Source organism: Macrosteles quadrilineatus, unplaced genomic scaffold (assembly GCF_028750875.1).
Source record: "Macrosteles quadrilineatus isolate MER2022 unplaced genomic scaffold, UCM_ALF_1.0 Scaffold_1__1_contigs__length_201487025, whole genome shotgun sequence".
In the NCBI taxonomy this organism is placed as follows: Eukaryota; Metazoa; Arthropoda; class Insecta; order Hemiptera; family Cicadellidae; genus Macrosteles; species Macrosteles quadrilineatus.
In genome coordinates, this window is record NW_026542594.1 from 94,231,916 (window position 1) to 94,244,415 (window position 12,500).

At 36.8% G+C, this 12,500-nt stretch overlaps 1 protein-coding gene across 4 annotated transcripts in view; it reads left to right on the forward strand.

Moving 5' to 3' along the window:
- LOC128989179 (kelch-like protein 26) overlaps positions 1 to 12,500 on the forward strand; it is a 138,981-nt gene that overhangs the window by 59,694 nt on the left and 66,787 nt on the right. The gene's annotated exons all lie outside the window — the stretch shown is intronic.

Below are 12,500 nucleotides of genomic sequence, written 5' to 3' on the forward strand. Positions count from 1 at the left end.
CAAAAGACAGTACAAAAGAAAAGGAGTCCGATGAATACCATTAAGCGTTGATTAACAATACACCGATTCGCATAATTTCTGGCGGCCTTACTATTTCAAGCAGATTATTTCTTTTAATTGTTGTTATTGCTATTAGTTTTGTGGTATATTAGTCCGGAGTGTGGTAACTGTTTGTGACGATTAGGGATTAGATTAAGGTATCTGTTATCCTAAAATGCTATGGGAAGGGAGGGAAATAGGTCCGCGACGTAGGAAGTCGTGAAGGAAGCAGTAAAGGTGAGCGGTCCGGAGTGTGGGAATTGTTTATGACGATTAGATTAAGATATATACAATCCTAAAATGCTATGGGAAGGGAGGGAAACAGGTCCGTGACGTAGGAAATGGTGAAAGAAGTAGTAAAGGTGAGTAGTCCGGAGTGTGGGAACTGTTTATGACGATTAGATTGAGGTATCTACAATCCTAAAATGCTATGGGAAGGGAGGAAAACAGGTCCGTGGCGTAGGAAGTGGTCAAATAAGTAGTAAAGGCGAGTAGTCCGGAGTGTGGGAACTATTAATGACGATTAGATTAAGGTATCTGTTATCGTAAAATGCTATGGGAAGGGAGGGAAACAGGTCCGCGGCGTAGGAAGTGGTGAAGGAAGTAGTAAAGGCGAGTAGTCCGGAATGTGGGAACTATTAATGACGATTAGATTAAGGTATCTGTTATCCTAAAATGCTATAGGAAGGGAGGGAAACAGGTCCACGACGTAGGAAGTCGTGAAGGAAGCAGTAAAGGTAAGCGGTCCGGAGTGTGGGAACTGTTTATGACAATTAGATTAAGGTATCTGTTATCGTAAAATGCTATGGGAAGGGAGGGAAACAGGTCCGCGACGTAGGAAGTGGTGAAGGAAGTAGTAGAGGTGAGTAGTCCAGAGTGTGGGAACTGTTTATGACGATTAGATTAAGGTATCTACAATCCTAAAATGCTATGGGAAGGGAGGGAAACATGGTCCGCGACGAAGGAAGTGGTGAAGGAAGTAGTAAAGGTGAGTAGTCCGGAGTGTGGGAACTGTTTATGACGATTAGATTAAGGTATCTACAATTCTAAAATGCTATGGGATGGGAGGGAAACTGGTCCACGGCGTAGGAAGTGTTGAAGGAAGTAGTAAAGGCGAGTAGTCCGGAGTGTGGGAACTGTTAACGACGATTAGATTAAGGTATCCACAATCTTAAAATGCTATGGGAAGGAAGTTAAATAGGTCCGCTGCGTAGGAAGTGGCGAAGGAAGTAGTAAAGGCGAGTAGTCCGGATTGTGGGAACTATTAACGACGATTAGATTAAGGTATCTACAATCTTAAAATGCTATGGGAAGGGAAGAAAACAGGTCCGAAACGTAGGAAGTGGTAAAGAAAGTAGTCAAGGCGAGCAGTCCGGAGTGTGGGAACAGTTTATAAGGATTAGATTAAGGTATCTGCAATCTTAAAATTCAATGGGAAGGGAGGAAAACAGGTCCGCGACGTAGGAAGAGGTGAAGGAAGTAGTAAAGGCGAGCACTGTGGAGTCTGGGAACTAGAAACCAATTGTAACAGTTCGATTTCTGTATCTGAAATTGAAATACTGAAATGCTATGAGATGGGATAGAAAGATGTCCAAGACACAGGAAATGGTTAAAGAATTAGTAAATGCTAGCAGTGCGGAGTGTGGGAAATTTTGTTGGCAATTAGATTAATGTATTTAAAATACTAAAATGCAATGGAAAGAGATGACAACATGTCCACGACGTAGGAAGTAGTAAAGTTTAGCATCGCAGAGTGTGGGAACCGTTAGTGGCAGTTAGATTAATGTATCTGTAATACTAAAATGCTATGAGAAGGGAAGGAAACAATGACGTAGGAAATGGTGAAGGAAGTAGTAAAGGCTGGCATCGCAGAGTGGGGGAATGATTTTCCCTGAGCAAAGCTCGGTCTCCAGGTACTTAGTTTATAAACAGTAAAAGAGAGTATTCAAATTGAAAACAATAGAAACTGTATTTTCGAAACAGGAATGCAGTATTTTCAAATATTATTAATGGTAGCCTATCCTAAATAAATACAGTGATTTGCTGGGCTTGCACCCTAAAGTCCAGTTGCGACTACAATAAATAAATAATTACCTAGGATTTTATAGAAGTCCACTTTAACTAAGGCGTGTAAATAATTGGTTAGGCTTGTACAGTTACGATTACGATGCGTAGGCCTAATGCATAGACTGCTAGGCCTATACAGAAGATCAGTTATAGCTATTTATTATCTATCTATATAAATAAAATTAGAGTTTTGTCTGTACATTGCTCAGAATCATACATTTTTAGGTTATTTTTACGTTTTATACATTAAAGAAGCCGAAACAAGTCTCATCTAAATTTCTGTCTGTCTGTCTGTCTGTCTGACACACTCAAGATGGCATTTTACGCAATCTTCTCCAGGAAAACGAGAGTACCTATCAAGACCCAAGTCATTTTAATGTATTCACTGGATTGGCGAGAGTGTCTTTAGCCATTAAAATATGGTCTCACTACTTTGTAATTAAAATTACGGCCGTTCAAAAATGCAGTTTTGTGCGATTTTTGTCAAGTTTTCTTCCAATTTGTATCACATAATCATCTATGAAACAACGAACAGCTGTTCGGATCAAGATTATTTTTTCTAGCTGTCACTGAAATGTTTACAAATGTTGTTTACAAACACCACAACCATTTCCGATCACGTTTTGAAGGCAAATCCCATCCAAGTGAGATTATAAACGTTTTTATTACATAAAGGATTTAATTAATCGCAAGTGGAATAATATAGTGTAACCGTAAATTAAATAACTGGGCATCATCCAGGTCAGGAACCAGAAATATGTGTATAAAATTGTTTTGGAGTTTTGATAACCAGAAAGAAGACATTGAATCAAGATTGAATCAGTGTTGTATACGGCTGGGAAACTTAAATTTACTAATGACCGTCGCCAATAGCTTAGAAACAATGTTCCACTCATTGACGGCTCTTCAATGGTGGTTGTGTAAAGTGTAAAGCAAAAAATTACAACTGCAGTGGGTGATTGTAACAGAGGTTTACGGATGATGCTGAACTCGATTTTCCAATGTGTCACTTTCTGTTCCTACCATTGACTATATAAAGTCAATAGTTCCTACTCACCGTGTGATGCAATCGCTGGACCATACAGCCAATAGGCCCATAGCCCTTCTCTTGGGTACGTGTGGTACGTATGCTTACCCAATTATTTATAACAACCCTTTCGACAACGATCCTTGATACCGGTACTTTTCCATAGAATACACGGCCTACCAAGGTACTTTTTTTTTTTTTTTTTTGTCCTGGGACGCTAGGCACGAGCCTGGGATTGTTTTTCACATTACTTCAGGCTAGACCTAGGGGTTGCGGCATTATCACTTAGATAAAATCCATTGGTGACTTGGCGGGGATCGAACCTGGGACCTCACGGACCGAAGTCCCGCGCTCTAGCCACTACGCCAGCTCGCTCCCCCACTACCTAGGTACTTAAGAAATAAAATTATAAACGTCCAAAAACCCAACGTTGTGTGATTTTTGTCACATTTCCTTATAATGTTAATATATATACCAGCAACCATTGTTTAGAGAATACGTAATCTATTAAATAACAGAAAGTTATGTTCAGGGTGTCTAGTAGTCGGGAAAATCGGGAAAGTCGGGAATTAGTATTGAATTTCAAAATGGTCTTGAAAGTCGGGATTTAGTCTTAAATTTGATTTCAAAGTCGGGAATTTTCATGATTTTGCCGCGATCGTCGTCTTGCGTTTACGTAACCGCAAAAGCCAATGATGATGTCTACACGGCCTCGGGAAATGTTCACGATTTTGCCGAGATAGTGGACGACGACGATGACGTTTCCGAAACCACGAAAGACGACTGTGACAGCGGGAGACTACGATGACGTATCCGTGACCGCGGTAGACGACGATGACGTTTCCGTGACCGCGGGAGACGACGATGAAATCTGCTCGGCCGCGGGAAATGTTCATGATTTTGTCACGATCGCGGACGACGACGATGACGTTTCCGTGACCGCGGGAGATGACGATGACGTGTCCGTGACCGCAGGAGATGACGATGACGTTTCCGTGACCGCGGGAGATGACGATGATGTCTACACGGCCGCGGGAAATGTTCATGATTTTGCCGTGATCGCGGACGATGACGATAACATTTCCGTGACCGCGGGAGATGACGGTGATGTCTGAACAGCCGCGGGAAATGTTCATGATTTTGCCGCGATCGCGGACGAGGCCGCGGGAAATGTTCATGATTTTGTCACGATCGCGGACGACGACGATGACGTTTCCGTGACCGCAGGAGATAACGATGACGTTTCCGTGACCGCGGGAGACGACGATGACGATTCCGTGACCGCGGGAAATGTTCATGAGTTTGTCGCGATCGCGGACGACGACGATGACGTTTCCGTGACCGCGGGAGATGACGATGACGTTTCCGTGACCGCGGGAGATGACGATGACGTTTCCGTGACCGCGGGAGATGACGATGACGTTTCCGTGACCGCGGGAGATGACGATGACGTTTCCGTGACCGCGGGAGACGACGATGATGTTACACGGCCGCGGGAAATGTTCATGATTTTGCCGCGATTGCGGACGATGACGTTTCTGAGACAGCGGGAGACGACGATGATGTCATTGATGTCTACAAGGCCGCGGGAAATGTTCATGATTTTGCCGTGATCGCGGACGACGACGATCACGTTTATGTAACCGCTGCAGTCAATGGTGATGTCTAAACGTACGGTACGTGGAAGATTTCATGAAAAAAAAATTTGCTAGTTAGAATTTTGTATTGCTGCATTATTTCTTTACTTGAAAACACCACATTATCATAATACTACTTTATGACAAAGACAGGGGTTGGTGTAGAATTATTCAGAAAATTTTGTTAAGCTATAACAATTGGTATCGGTATCAAGAATCGAGAATCGATACATTTTGGTATCAACACGCACTAATTGTTGAAAAAACTAGTCTTGAAAAATCTGGAATTAGTCTTGAAAAGTCTGGAATTAGTCTTGAATTTTATAATGGAAATAAACTAGACACCCTGTATGTTGTATAAGGGTTTTTTTCAAACTGACACCGATAAGTTTACATTAAGAGTTGTGTACAAATAAAGCAATTAATGGGAAATAACTTTGATTGCCGATAACTTTTTACGAGAAAATCCAAAACCAAGAGATCAATAACCTTGATTAACGCATATAATTGGTCGGCTGTACTACAGTTCTTAACTGTAAACGTTGGTTTTTGGTACGGTACTGGTTCTTTTCCTTTTAACCTTTAGTAGCAGCAAGAATCATTTTTACGTACCAACACATCACAGTAATTTACAAATTAGTTATCGTTGGTGTTGCACCTTATTTATTACAGACGTAGGCCTATTCAATTTAATTGATGTCTTAACTGTATAATTTTTGCTTTTTCTGTCTGGATTCCAAAATGTTATGCTAAGAAAACTATAACGCATTTTAGTAAAACATTTATTCAGCAAACCATCATGAATTGTTCAAACACTTTGAACGTTGTTTATGTATCAATAGTTCGTGGCCTATTTTGGTAATTTTTATTACAAATTACCAATCTAAATCGTCTATAGTAGGCCTACTGTACTTCATTTCATATAGCAAACCGATTCAGATAGCATTTCGACAGAATTTCGAGTCATCTCCGGTCCAAGCAAATATAAATTGTTATGATCAAATTTTATGGCATTAACAAAGATTTCAAGTACTAATTTTATATGTACCTTTTTATGCTTAAAGCCTAGCAGATTCCCTAATTAAGTTCGGTATTTTTGTGTGTATGTATGATGGTAAAGCATTAATGTCCTTGTTTCTCAATGTTTCACGGAAAGGACAAGAGCGCCTTGATAATGAAAATGTCAACCCGAATAAAGTGTTAAATTAAGAGGTTGAGGTAGTACCTTAAATACTTTTAACCATTATGTTATAGTCCTTTAAATTCTGAACAAAATTGTACAAATCCCATTTCCGTATATTTACTCTCACCGCTTACACATGATAAAGGTTGTTGACAAACTTATGGGAGAAAGTATGTGTCAGAATGCTGACCGTTTATTTAGTTTAATCATTGGATATAACATGTGGACCAACAAGATCCGGGTGACATTTAATTGCGAAGCATTAGTTTTGGCTTGAAACGGTCAGATACTGTATTTGCGAAGGAATAGTTTTGTCAGCATATCTGAAAGTATGCAAACCAACTGCTGTGCTTTATATAAGAAGGTTTAACTGACTATGATAAGATCCCCGTGCGTAGAACGGGCACACAGCTAGTAATTAAATATTTAACTAAACCTGTTAACCAATCGCCTACTCGTTGTCCAATTTATAGCATATAAGTGTGGAAATAATTTTCTCTGTACAGAAATAGAGACACAGTTACAATAATGCCAATGTTGTAAATATATGTTCAGTATTTATGTCTGTTTGATTAAATGTATATATTTTTTATTTGAAAGTCTGACGCCATCAATCCCTTTTGGGTAAAAAATGAAGATAATAAGGTAATAATTACAAAAAGTAGAGCCTAGACTGCTTGGCCTGTACGGGAGTCCAGTTATAAAATAAGCGTAATATAATAATACCTATTTATTCCGTAATACAGTACTATAAGTGATGAATTATTACAGCTAACAGAACACCATGTTGGCATTTTTATGTCAGGTTGAAAATTTAGTAGAACCCAATAAATAGGCTTTACATCAACACAGTGCAGGTTCTCAAATTAAATTGCCATAGCCTAATATAAAAACGTCTTTTATATTTGATTTTAATAATTTTGTTGTACAGTAGTTTATTATGCATATACAGTATTTTACTTAATCATGCTGTAATTTAGCATGAGGAATAAATATATTCTTGTTTAATTCATCAATTCTCTATCCAGTGCCGTCTTTAAAATCTAATCTATTTATTGAGTACAGTAGGCCTATTTTGGCAACGGGACGGAGCTAGCGCAAACGTCACAAATTCAATGCCACTAGTGTCGCGGCAACCACCATCTTTTTCAGGGTATCATCAGCTCGTGAAATTAGCCACGCCTTATTTCCTGTGGTGACCATTGACTATGGTATTGGTATATATAGTCACCTTCTTCGGTCATTCTGTTCGCTGAGCAAAGTTTACTAATTGGCTAAATGTTTTAGTTGGAGAAAATGAGAAGGAAGCCTATAGGCCTATTACATAAATGGGAGCTAAACAAACATTAGGATATTGACAAAATAATACTTATCTTTATGCTATTACAAACACACAGTTTTACTATTACTCATATATACAAGTAAAAATCAATGACCTAATAGAAACAGCTGACTGGATTCATATTTCCTTCAACTCTTCCAACCAACCACGAGAATTCAATTGGATTGTTGCTATGGTGACGTCATCATGTATTCAATTTGAATCATGAAAACAAATTAAAGTTATTTGTTTATATCAAAGCTTCCTTACTCCGCTCATTTGGCGGACCTGAGGCCGCATGCCTAGTTATTTATTCTTCCTACAAAATGAAAATTATAATACAGTGTTGTTTTTTACCCAGTGATTTTAAAATCTCTTTGATTATTTTAGGAACTCCCTAACAGAGTCATTTTAGTTTATCTTATAATAATTATTTATGGACAAGATCTGAGGTATGTTATGATTTATTCATTCTCAGTTTTTATTATTATACTAGCTTTTGTACCCGTGCTTTGCAACGGGAAGAGGACACGAGATAGAAACATTTTGATCTTTTCATCTGTTGTATAAAATACTAGGTGAAACCCGTCGAAATCGACGGTTAATTTCAAGGCTTACGCTATTCTTCTAACTGCGATAAATTGAGTGAAATAATACAAATTTTGAGCATTTAGCATGATTTAATGAGTAATAAGTTTAAAATAATAATGACTATTGCGTTATTTACAAAATATGGTTGACCAACCATATTAAAATATGGTTTGTAACCATATTTTTTATTCAATGAATAAAATATTGACTGAACTGAATTGGCTGATACGTAAATAGTGAAGTTTACACGCATTGTTGTAATCAAAGGATGATGTGATCTAGTTTAAAAGTAACATGTCCTTTCTATAGTGACAGTCTCTGCTTAAATGGTAATTAGTATTTTTGCCATTTTTTACAGTCAAAGTGTATTGTTATTTTCAATAATCTCACCAACCGAGTGGGCCACGGTCCGTAATATAGGCCACTGCAAATAATTTGTCAAGATAGGTACCATTTTGGGCAAGGTTTCTGTGTTAGGATGTTATTAGACACGATAAGAGCATAATGAACTTCTTCTGCAGATGAATAATCTGTTGGTTAAGAAAAATATAAGCCGAATTTTAAATGTCACAATCCGAGTTTGAGCATTTTGTAACTATCTGGATAAGTTAAATAGGTAGTATTTTTTTAGGCTGCTGTTCGGTGCACTTTGAGAATATATTTTTAGAGATAAATTAAATGGTTTTTGTTTGAATACATATCTACATTATGTTTTCTTTAAGCTGAATGAATACATCAAAGTAACCTCCCTTAAAAGTCTGCAGTATATTGCAGTTTTCCGGCTTGATGACTTTCTAAATCATCCACATATTTCTACATAAATATTTTAAAATGTTTAAACTACTATTAGTTTAACAAAATATGGACACGGCTCAAATGGGTGCCCTTCATCACTTGTATTATTTTGTATTGTATTACACAATCAAAGATTTTTCCAATGATGAAAACATGTATGACAATAATCTCATGAACCTATGATGATCTGTCTAGAATAATGATAAAATATAGGGAAAATGTGTGAAAAAGTACACCAACCCGTAAAATAGATAAGATAGTTCAATAAGAAATAATTGTAAGAGTTACTGTGATAAAAGGATTTTCAACTGATTTCGTAATGGAACGTTATATTGCAAAACATGACATGATACGGAAGAAAATCAATTTTAAAATCAGAAAACAAAACGCCTAGTAAACTCAAAGTTAGTTATTTAGGCTCCATGGCATGAAATATATTAAGCAATATATTTTCATGAAGATCTGTCTCTGTACCTTCATCGTTTCAACTAACAGTTGTAAGAATATTATTATTATTTATTGCTTTCTCTGTAAAAAATATTAACAAAATAGGCCTAAATATTTTATAAAGGTTTTCAGCATTTTTCACTGGAACCAATATTTAGGCCTACACTTAAACATAATGTTATATATGGTACCAAAGGGAAACCATGGTTATTTTGGGAGTGGAACCACGCTGATCGGTATAAAAATCCCAGAGAAATTGATGAACATCTATAGAAAAAAATACATTGGCACAAACGAATTGAGAACCTCATTCTTTTGTTGGTAGTGGGGAAGTCGGTTAAAAATACTCACAAGTAACAAATACAATAGATGGCTATTCAAATAAAAGAACAATTAATTTAATTATCAACATCACATTAACTAAACTAGAACAATCGCAATAAAACACTGGTGTTACAAATACTGAAATACAGTTAGCCGAGGCTCTGCACGTACAAATCACGCTGTATGGACTCAAGCTGGGTGTGAGTGTCGTGGTCGTGTGTAGGCCTATGTGCCAAGGTGGTATTCCTTGCTCGCTGGTGCTCAGTGCTTTGCGCGGCGGGGCGCGCGGGGCTTGTGGACGCGCGTGTGAGAGCTATAACGCGGTAAGAGTGTGTTTGTGTGTGTGGCTGTACGGCGAGACCTCTAGCGCTCCTAGCCTGACCGTACTGAACTACGTGGACAGCACGCAACTTCGCCGTACAAGCGCTCGAACCTACCGACCCCTATCCCGCGGAGAATCTACTAAGGGAGTATGTTTAATCTATGGTCTTACCATGAGTACTACGGTAATAGCTTATTCCCTATATGGGAAATTCGCTAAAAAACGAAAAAGACTTTGCAAAACTACAGATCAGGGCCATTTTTTTTACACTTTAATCATCAAAATCGGCCCAAAAATGTGGGAGGAGTTCTGTTCACAAAAATCGGCTTAGCGTATTATATATATAGAAGATAGATTTGCACAACCGCCAACGCTTTTAGAAACAAAATTCAACCTTTATGGCCTTTTTAAAAACGTTTATGGCTTTTAAATCTTGTAAGTAGTAGAAACCGCCATTTTGGTTTTGATTAATTTTAAAACTTGTATAGGTTGATATGAGAAATACCCCCGCCGCAGCAAACCTGCAGACTAAGCGAATTTAAAATTGTCTGATTACATTTTTACTAAAATATTTCCTGAAATAAGACATATTTATTCCCAATTTTAATAACATTTTAGATTTAACGAGTGCCTAGGTTTGCTGCTACGGGGAAGGTAAAAAGTGTTTTTTGACCATACGTCAATAGTAGCCTATAGGATAAAATAAATAAATTTGCTAAATTTTATCAACATATATCCATAAAAAAGTCAACTACAACAGTTTTCATTTCCTCCATAAGAAGGACAATGTTATATTAAACTTTTTTTGAATTTTCTCCGTGACCGTTAAGCATAAAACAACGCTTCAATATACAAAATTATTTCTTTTTTTAAGCTCTACAAAATGGCTTTGAAAGAAATTGCAAAATTTTTTGTTTTTAGGGTTAAAAATGAGAAAATCCCCATAAGCCCCTGTTCCCATGGTCCGATTATGCTGGTTCGCGAACTCTTTTGAATAAACCTAGGTTTACACGTTTGTACCAAATTTCACCAAAATCGGATCATTTTTGCTTGAGTTATCGCGCTAACGGAAACATATACACATATGTTATATATATATGTGAATTTGAACGGATAGTGTTTTTGGCCTCTAGGGACCTCAAAACAAAAAAGTAAATCGGTCCCGGGTCCAGGTCTTACCATGAGTACTACGGTGATAGCTTATTCCTTATGGGAAATTCGCTAAAAGTTAGATCCGCATAATCTGTCTTTGTCCACTTGAGAGAATGTGTTACCATTGAAGTACTTAAAATGGTTTATCATGCGTATGTAGAATCCATCTTGAAGTATGCTGTGATTTTGTGGTGACAGGCAAATGATGCAAAAACTATTTTCAGACTCCAGAAAAGAATCATCCAAATTATGACTAATTCCCACCCCAGAAGTCCTTGTAATATTTTCAAAATTTAAAAATCCAAACACTCACAGGAGTTATTAAATATATGAATTATTAAATTACATACACAATATAAAAATAACCTCCTGGATTCATTCAAATTCACACGCAAGTATAGTAAAAGAAATGAAACAATTTTTAGATTACCAAATCACCATTTGACCTTCTTTGAAAAAAGTCCTTTGTACTCAGGTTAAAAAATGGATGATAAACTACTGGTATATTATAAAAAAATTAGTTCAAGTTTGAAGACAGATTGAAAAATGAACTCCTTGAACGTGTATTTTATAAAATAGAAGAATTTTATAACCATCCCTTGAGTTAATTTTTTGAATCTTCTTAACTATAAACATTATTTGGCTAGGTTTTTTTATTCTGTTACTTTTTACTTTGTATTTTTCAAGTCTAGGCTCAATTTTGTCAATGCACCTGTTCCATATGTTATCACATCTAAAAGAATGGTATGTGCAAATAAATAATGTCTAATGTCTAATTAATAAATGGTTAGAATTACTAGGATACCTTTAAAATTGTTTTTTATATGTAATTTTATATGACATTTTCTGTAAACTACCTGTATTTTCCTTTTAATTTAGCTCGGCAATTTATGCATAAGAAATAGGCATAACACAACGGCACTCAAAGAGTTAACTAATCTCTAATATTAAAACGAAACAGTGTTTTTTTTATTTCACGATTCTGAATCAACCACTCGACGGATTTTCATGATTTTTGTGTTGAAAGAAAGATAATTTTGAAAACTAGGGAATGTCGAAGCCATAATTTTAGTTTAGGGTCCCAGTTTTTTAGAAATTAAGTTTTAATTTTTAAAAAGTCTAGCAGCCGACGCTAAGATTCTAAACTAGCTTTTGGCATAAAATAATTGGCTTAACAGCTGTAAACATTCAGCTTTTGTGTTACAAATTCAGCATTTGGATAAAAATGTAAAGACATACTTGACTTATTTATAGGTTGACTTATTATACTATGTGTAATGCTAATTATTGATACGTTCAATTCTTCTGTAAGAGAATGACAGATTAATTAAATATACATTAGGGATGGACGGGATTGAATTTTTAGTTCGGGACGGGACGGGACGGGATTTTTATTTCCTTCCCGATTTTCGGGACGGGACGGGACGGGATTTTTTTTCTATGCATAAAAAGAAAGTACTGTATTGCAGTTACCAAAAAAGACATACGAAATCAATTTTTACCATTTGTGGCACTGATCTATAAAAACCAAAAAATGGGTAACAATTTACAGGTACCTATAGAAACTTGTGACTCGCGGGTCACGGGGTGATCGT